Consider the following 8360-nt stretch of genomic DNA (forward strand, 5'->3'; position numbering starts at 1 on the left):
CTGTCGAAAACTGTCGCCTGCAGGTGATGTTATTTATTTAAACAAGCAATATCAAATCAGCTGCTGTTTATTCACTATCGTGTCAAATCTCGGCTCTTGTCCCCCACTGTCAAATATCACAACAGCCACGCCACCACTGTGACCATTTCGGCTGAGATTTCTCTGACAAGTGAAAAAAACAAAAGAAAAGAAAAAGCTTTTGAAATTGGGTCATATTTTTGGTTTTTCTTTGATCAGTTGTTGCTATTGTTTTCTCCACTGCCATTTCCTGTGATTGTAGGTCTTTGCATATATAATACTATACACTGGTGCCTTACAAAATATAAATGAATATGATTGAAGTATAAAGTTCCAGGAAAGTAGTAGATTATAGCTGTCTCAAAATATACATACGCACAAATATAATATATACATATACTTATATATATATACCCTTATCACACACATATGTGCATACACAAACACACATACTCATATACATCATACATTATTCTGAAGGATAAATGAAAAAATAACCAAGGTCAAACTTAAGCGAACATAATTAATTAGACAAATATAAACTGCAAAATTTAATTCAATTTAATTTTTTGAAAAACGAAATCAAAAACAAATGGAGTTCATTACTTTTGGGAAATTGGCAACTGTATGTATGCATCTAGCTTTGTTAATGATTCTAATGAAGACGCAGCATGTAGAAACGGACTCTACAAAACAAGGTAAGATTTTTTTTTCTTTACTCTCTGTCCTTTTGAATATACTTCAATATATGTATCTCTGTGTGTTTATCTGTTTCCATACGTTGGTGTATATTCAAATCACAGCTGTAAACATGGTCAGTCCAGGTGTGGCCTGGCCTAACTAACCCTGAAAAGGCATCACAACCGTACATTAGGTATTAGTTAATAATATAATAAATTATAATGGCTATATAAATATATGCCCCTTCCGTTTTACTCACACCTCTGAAGTTAATAAATTAATCAATCCTCACCAGAACTAGATAAGTTTCAGCCCAAAGAGCCATATCCAGTTTAATAGCACAAAACTTAAGGTTTGTAAAAGTAATTCTGTGTCACATCTGTTATTTCAGGAAAAAGATTTCAAAATTTCATTTTCATTTGTATGTATATGCTATATATTTTTGTATGAATGTGTGTGTGTGTGTGTGTGTGTTTTGAATAAAAGAATTCATATACAAGACAGTCCAAAAATGGTTATTATACATATGCGCATATATATATGTCTATATGTATGTAGATATGTGTGTGTGGGGGGGGGTGTACATATGTATGTATGTATGTATGTATGTATGTGCTTCTATTGGGTTGTCCAGAAAGTTCATGCCAATTTTTAAAGGAAAGAAAAAGGTCAATAAATACTTGCCATTACATTTTTAATCAACTAAATATGAACCATTTTGTTGAACAATGCATCTCCATCTTACCTTTAACTTGAAAATACCCACTTCCCAGAATTGAGGTAGTTTCATGGCAAAGAATTCATCAAGGTATCTTTTTACATCATCCAAGGAATTGAAATTTTTACCATTAAGGCTATTCTGCAGAGACCTGAATAAGGGGAAATCCAAAGGAGCAATATCTGGTGAATATGGAGGGTGGGATAACACATACCAGCCGAGCTGCAGCAATTTTTGCCTGGTTCCCAAAGAAACGTGCAGTCTTGCATTATCATGTTGGAAAACAACATCCTTCCTGTTGGCCAATTCTGGACGCTTCTCTTGAATTGCTGCTTTTAATTCGTCCAGTTGTGTACAGTATTTCTCAGAATTAATTATCTGGTTACTTGGGAGAAGCTCATAGTACAGAATTCCTTTCCAATCCCACCAGACACAAAACAAGACTTTTTTAGGGTGAAGACCCGTTTTGGGGTGGCTAAGGGTGGCTCATATCGCTTACTCCAGCATTGCTTTCTCTGAACATTTTGGTAGATAATCCACTTCTCATCACCTGTCACAATTTGCTTTAAAAAAGACGCATTGGAAATGCAATCCAAAAGGTTCTTCTCACTCAACTCATGTGGTACCCAAACATCATAGTGATTTGTATACCCAAGCTTTACCGGGTGCTCATGAATGATGGATTTTGATAGGTTGAGGCTTTCTGCCAATTCTCGGGTTGTGCAATGTGGGTTATTCTCAATTAATGACTTGATTTGGTCATCATCTGTAGTGGATGGTCTGCCTGATCGCTCTTTATCAATAAGGCTTCAATCTCCAGCTCAGAGCCTTGCGAACCACTTCCATACAGTTCCTTCAGATAAAGAAACATCACCGTAAACTGCGCATATTTCTTTGGTTGCTTGTGAGGCATTTTTCCCTTTATGGAAAAAGAAAAGCATCAAGTGCCAAAAAGGAACTATTTTATCTTCCATTTTAAAGGGTTACAGAATTAACACAGGTTATAGGAACATAAACCTTCTTCCACATAAAGATAGCTTAAACTGTGCTCTAAATGGAGGTATAGTCAAATCCTATTTTATGGACTCAACCATGTGCTAAAATAAGTCGAAAGGTAAGCTACTATAAGTCGGTACAAACTTTCCAGACAAACCAATACATTTTTTTAAAAATTATATATGGTTTCTTTTCCTTTGCAGAATTGAAGACAGTCACTGACAAAGTGCCAGGGTCTGTTTAAGTTTTAGGGTCTATGGATATCTCATTTGGTTGGTGTATGCTAAACTTGCATTTCATTTTAGTATACAAGTGTGTAAAATTTATTGCTGTGTGTGTGTGTTCCATATGTAAATGTGATTGTGTATCTGTGTTTAGTCCACGAATCTCAAATGGAGAATCCTTGGAAGAATGTTTTACAAATTTTTTAAGAATGTATTCATGTGTGTGTGTGTGGTGTGTGTGTTTCTTTGAGTTTAATTTAAGCTCTTCATGAAAGGGTTCAAGCCAGTCGCTAACAAAACAACAAGACTTTTTGAGTTAAGAGAGATTCTTGTGTTTGTAGATATGTGGTTGAGTTAATGTGTTGGTTGATCTGCTGATGAATTCACTCAATGTGTGCATTTATTCACATAATAATCTCATATGGAGAATTTCTGGACTGTCTTACAAATCTATACTGTGCCACTAATGGATTGAATGTGGAGAATCTGTATCAGGTTTTTTTTATTCTTTTTCTGTGAAACCAAGTATTTCTAGGTTTTTGTGCAAATACATAACCTAATGCACCTACGATGATGGGATTTCATAGTTACGATACAACAGCTGTAAGCTGTGCGTTAATTCACCACAAATGTTCTCTTTTCCCTGCACTTTTCATTGTACATTCACATCTGCTGGACAGCTGATCTCTTTAGCAGTGCATGACATTTGTTCCTCGTCCCATGACTTTTGTTTCCAGGTCTGTTATGTTTGCGCCGAATTGATGCTTTTATTGGGGTGTTCCACAAGTATTCCTTGTTTTTAAAGTTGTGAATATCTGCTGGTTCTGAAACACCTTTGATGTATATGTTAGAACTTTTCTTCCTGCTGATAACATTGTAAATAGGTTTTGCTACTACATCATGCTTCAGGGGCAGCTAGTATCTCATAAACATTTTGGGGCAGCTACTGTTGATGTGGGTGATATCTTCCCACATTGGTATAGCAGAGCCAATGTATGTATGTATGTATGTTTGTATGTTTGTATGTATGTATGTATGTATGTATGTATATATGTATGTATATATGTATGCATACCTGCATATATGTATGTATGTACATACATATGTATTTACGTATGTACATACATATGTATGTATGTATGTATGTATGTATGTACATACATATGTATGTATGTATGTATGTATGTATGTATGTATGTATGTACATACATATGTATGTATGTATGTATGTAGGTAGGTAGGTAGGTAGGTAGGTAGGTAGGTAGATAGATAGGTACATAGGTATGTTGTTTTTCTATTTTTAATTTAGTGTTAATTATGACCAGCTACCTCTTTAGTAGATTGTGAAGGAAAGCATCTTAATTGACTCATCATCTTCTAAATCATAAGGCCTTACAAATTTTTATTGTTCCACATATTGTGATCATTTGTAGCATATGAATTAATGAGTTGCTTCCCAACCACATGATGCCAGGTTCAGTCCCACTGCACAGTACCTTGGGCAAGTGTCTTCTACTATAGCCTCAGGCTGACCAAAACCTTGTGAGTGGATGTGGTAGACAGTAACTGAAAGAAGCCCATCGTATACATGTGTATGTGATCATGTGTGTCTTTGTGCTTGAATCTGTTCCCCCACCACTGCTTGACTGGTATTGGTGTGTTTATGTCCCCGTAACTTAGCAGTTTGGCAAAAGAGATGAATAGAATAAGTACCAGGCTTAACAAAATTAAGTGCTAGGTTCAATTCATTGAAATAAAAATTCTTCAAGGCAGTGCTCCAGCATGGCTGCAGTCTAATGACAGAAAAAAATAAAAGAAAATTTAAACGATATGCATAATGGTAAAGCTATTTATAGGTACCCAGGACGTATGTATACACCCTCAAATTTATTGGTAGATCCTATACACTCTTTAATCATTGAACCAAAGGTGTCACCAGTGAAACCTTTTATCTTTGTATGGCATCTCATCTTTACATGGGAGCTGAGGATAAGTTTCATTACACTTTAAAAAAATGAAAAGAGACTAGGTTGTGGTTTACATCAGAGAAGAGGAATTCAAAGTCACGAACTCCATTACACCAGAATATAAGTTGTCATTTAGATACAAGGTGACATTTACAAGAGACACTGCACAATTTACACTGAGAAGCAAGTTTAACACCACTCCCTAGTCATTGCATGTCTTTAGTAGAATTCACTTTATTGTAGGTATTCATTCATACCAGACCCTCCAATCCAATATTTTCACTACATATAAATGTTTAGGTTGTATATCAGCTGTATCAACTCCACCAGACCAGGAAGGCCCATAAAGAACATAAGCCATGTCTCTCCTCCTCCTCCTTTGACTAATACAGAATGCATTCATTCAGTGTTCTCTTCTCATTGCTTCCATCTCAAATTCAGGAACCATAGAATAGTGTGTTGCCTTTCATTCCCCACTCAAGTGTCTTCTGCTATAGCCTTGGGTTGACCAAGGCATTGTGAGTAGATTTGTATTGTAATCATCATCATCATCATCATCATCACCACAACCACCACCACCATCACCTCACCATCATCATCTTCATCATTTAATGTCTGTTGTCCATGCTGATATGGGCTGGACGGTTTGACAAGAGGTGGCAAACCAGAGGACTGCACCAAACTCTATTGTCTGCTATGGCATAATTTCTATGACTGGATGCCCTTCCTAACACCAATTATTTTACAGAGTGTACTGCGTGATTTTTTGCATAGCACCAGCACCAGCAGGGTCACCAAATAACTTGCAAGACAAAGACCCCTTGACTGGGAGGGAGAGTAGCAATGAGGGAGGTGGCTTTGTACTAGTTAACAAGAGGTTAAAAGTATAATAAAGGGATAGAGATCAGAGTCTTGCTGTAGAAGAGAAACAAGGATACCTTTTCTGGAAGCCTTCTGACAAATTCTCGCTTGTTAGAAAGTAAAATGACCCACATTACACAATGAAAACAGTGAAGTTTGAGGGTAAGAGTCTGATGTTTGGGAATATATAAAAAGTGATGGTTCAAAAATGTTGGTTAAGATTTACAGTAACTTGAATAGTTCCAAATACATCCAGTTGCTGAAGAACAATTTGATACTGGACTTGAATACAGGTGAGATTTTTCAGCACGATAGAGTTCCATGCAACAGACCGTGTGCAACACAACAGAGTCTGGTTGATGAAGCTGTTACCATATAGAAAGATTGACCAGCTCAGAGCCCTGATTTAAATATCATTGAACAAATGGGGACAGAACTAAAGAGAAGAATTCGTCAGAATCCACACAGTCTTGAAGAGTAGTGGGAGCTCAGCCACAGAGATTGGCATTTCATACCTGTGAAGATGGTGAAGAATTTGTACACATTTCTTCCCAGGTACATTGAAGCAATTATTCAAGTTAAGGGAAGTCACACAAGACATTAACAATGTACAGTAAATTTCTGAAATGATTGGTTTATGTGAGGTGGCTAAAAACTTTCACATGACCATTTTTAGTGGCCGCTTCGCATCTTCTCTCATTCAGAACCCCTACTACAAAATATAAGGATTAGGTATAGAAATGACTCCAACAGGGCCAATGTTTCATCTGTAAAAAACACAATGCAAAACATCTACTTATAAGTTGGCAATTGTTAGAAATTTACAATAGTTTAAAGTGGCCAAAGACTTTTGCACAGTACGCTATATATACATTTATGAATCTGTGCTGCAAGATTCCTGATGTGAAACCATGTGTTGGAACAGATGTTGTTGTATTTTGGGATAGTCATTTTTTAAAATATATATATATATATATATATTCATTCTTCACTCATTTATTATTGTTCTTATTCTAACTCATAACCAATGGACTAAGCAGAACAGGAGCACATACGAGAATGGAAAGTGTCGCTGAAGAGGTCGCAGATGTGTGACGAAAGATTTCTGGACAATGGACAGGAGTTAGAATAAAAACAGTAATAAACAAGTGAAGAACAAATATATAGTGCATGTGTTTATTTGGCAAGAAAAAAGAAAGGAAACAAATGACCATCCTGAAACACAACAATATATATATATTGCAATATATTTATAATTGATGGGGGACACCATCAATTTGTTACAAATCTTTATTCAATGCGACAATCCTGGTTGTTAATGACCACATTAAATGACTTCCTATTGATGGCATGAGCAAGTGTGTATGTGAGTGTGTATACATCTATATGTGTTCATGTCAACAAATATTTACACATCCTTTATCATTTTAACTTTCAAGTCTTATCATTTGACAGGTTTTATTTTCCATCCTTTATGATTCTAATTCAATTTATGTTATACATAGCCTGACCCATCTGCAGGTTATAACCCCAGAATTCTTCTACTCTCAGTGTACTGACATACTACGAGAGAGTACAACATACTTGGAGGAACTCAGTATATGTAGTAGGATGTCTTTTATACCAACACTTGAGGAGATACAGACTGCACTGATTGATACAACACTACTAGATGTGTAATATCCTACCTCTATGGGACAGCTGCAGGATGGGTTGAAACAATCATCATGTTGAATAAATATTCATACCAAATCTATTCTTCATTTTCCTCATCAATTACACTGGTCAATAAAATTCAAACTTCTCGCTGTCCCATGAACTAAAGAAAGTGAACTTTATAGTACTTTTAATGCAGATTTCGAATCTATCTTTAGAATTTTTCTATCAGGCATGGTTTTTATGTGACAGAGTAATAAAATTATACAATAAATGTACTATATTAATGTAGAAATAAGGCTGGCAATTATAATTGGTCAACAGAATTAATGAAAAATTCTGTCTCACAAGCAAAAGTAGGTGAACGTAATAGCAGTTTATCTGCAGAATTCAAGAGTGTTTTCAGATTTTTTCTATAAGTCATAGTTTTTCTGTGATAGCATATGTAAATTGTTAAACAATTGTATTTCATGACTTTAAAAATCGGTTTGATATTACAAGGAAACTTACCTTTAAAATGTAGAAGTTTATGATTTTCGACTGTATTTAGCTTCTGGAATGTCCCTTTTTAGTGACCAACAATAATCAGCCAACAAAGAAGAGCTCCACTTTCCTTGGTACCAGGTTTCCATGTTCAGAATGTCCTGGTTAAATCTCTCACTATGCTCATCCCTGACAGCCCCAAGATTTGCAGGAAAAAAGTCCAGGTGAGAGTTCAAGATGTGGATTTTTAGGCTCATAGTGCATCTTGTATGATGTCAGTAGTTCTTTCACAATATCAGAATAGTTCTCTGCGCTGTGATTCCCCTAAAACTACCTGCAAACTTTCTTAAATGACAGCCACGCAGCTTTTTCAACATCATTGAGCTCTTCATCAGGCATTTGGTTTTTCATCAGCTTCCTAATCTGTGGCTCAACAAAAATACCTTGATTTTTGTGTCACTTACTCTTGGAAATTTAGTTTTCAAATACTTGAATCCCTTGCCATTCTATCCGTACCATTGATGAAATTATTCATCAACCCTAGCTTAATGTACAAGGAAGGCAGATAAATTTTCTCGAATCAACAAGGGGCAGATTGATAACATTCTTCTATCCAGGAGTCAGAGATTGTTTCAGCCTCACATTCTTTTCATAATGATTTTTCTTATCCTGACTGTCCCTCTCACAAAGAAAGCAACAAAATTTGGTGTAACCCAGCTGCATTCTAAGCAAAAGTGCCACGACCTTTAGGTCACC

The 8360-nt window shown here is 35.8% G+C and overlaps 1 long non-coding RNA gene across 1 annotated transcript; it reads right to left on the reverse strand.

Annotated features, from left to right (window-relative positions):
- Positions 1-1428: 1428 nt before the first annotated feature.
- LOC118764319 lies at positions 1429-7771 on the reverse strand. The gene is made up of 3 exons (XR_005000133.1): positions 7632-7771; positions 5932-5934; positions 1429-1439 (listed from the first exon to the last, which is right to left on the reverse strand). It is a non-coding gene; the product is annotated as an uncharacterized LOC118764319 (long non-coding RNA).
- Between the last annotated feature and the right edge of the window lie 589 nt (positions 7772-8360).

This window comes from Octopus sinensis, linkage group LG7 (assembly GCF_006345805.1).
Source record: "Octopus sinensis linkage group LG7, ASM634580v1, whole genome shotgun sequence".
NCBI lineage: Eukaryota > Metazoa > Mollusca > Cephalopoda > Octopoda > Octopodidae > Octopus > Octopus sinensis.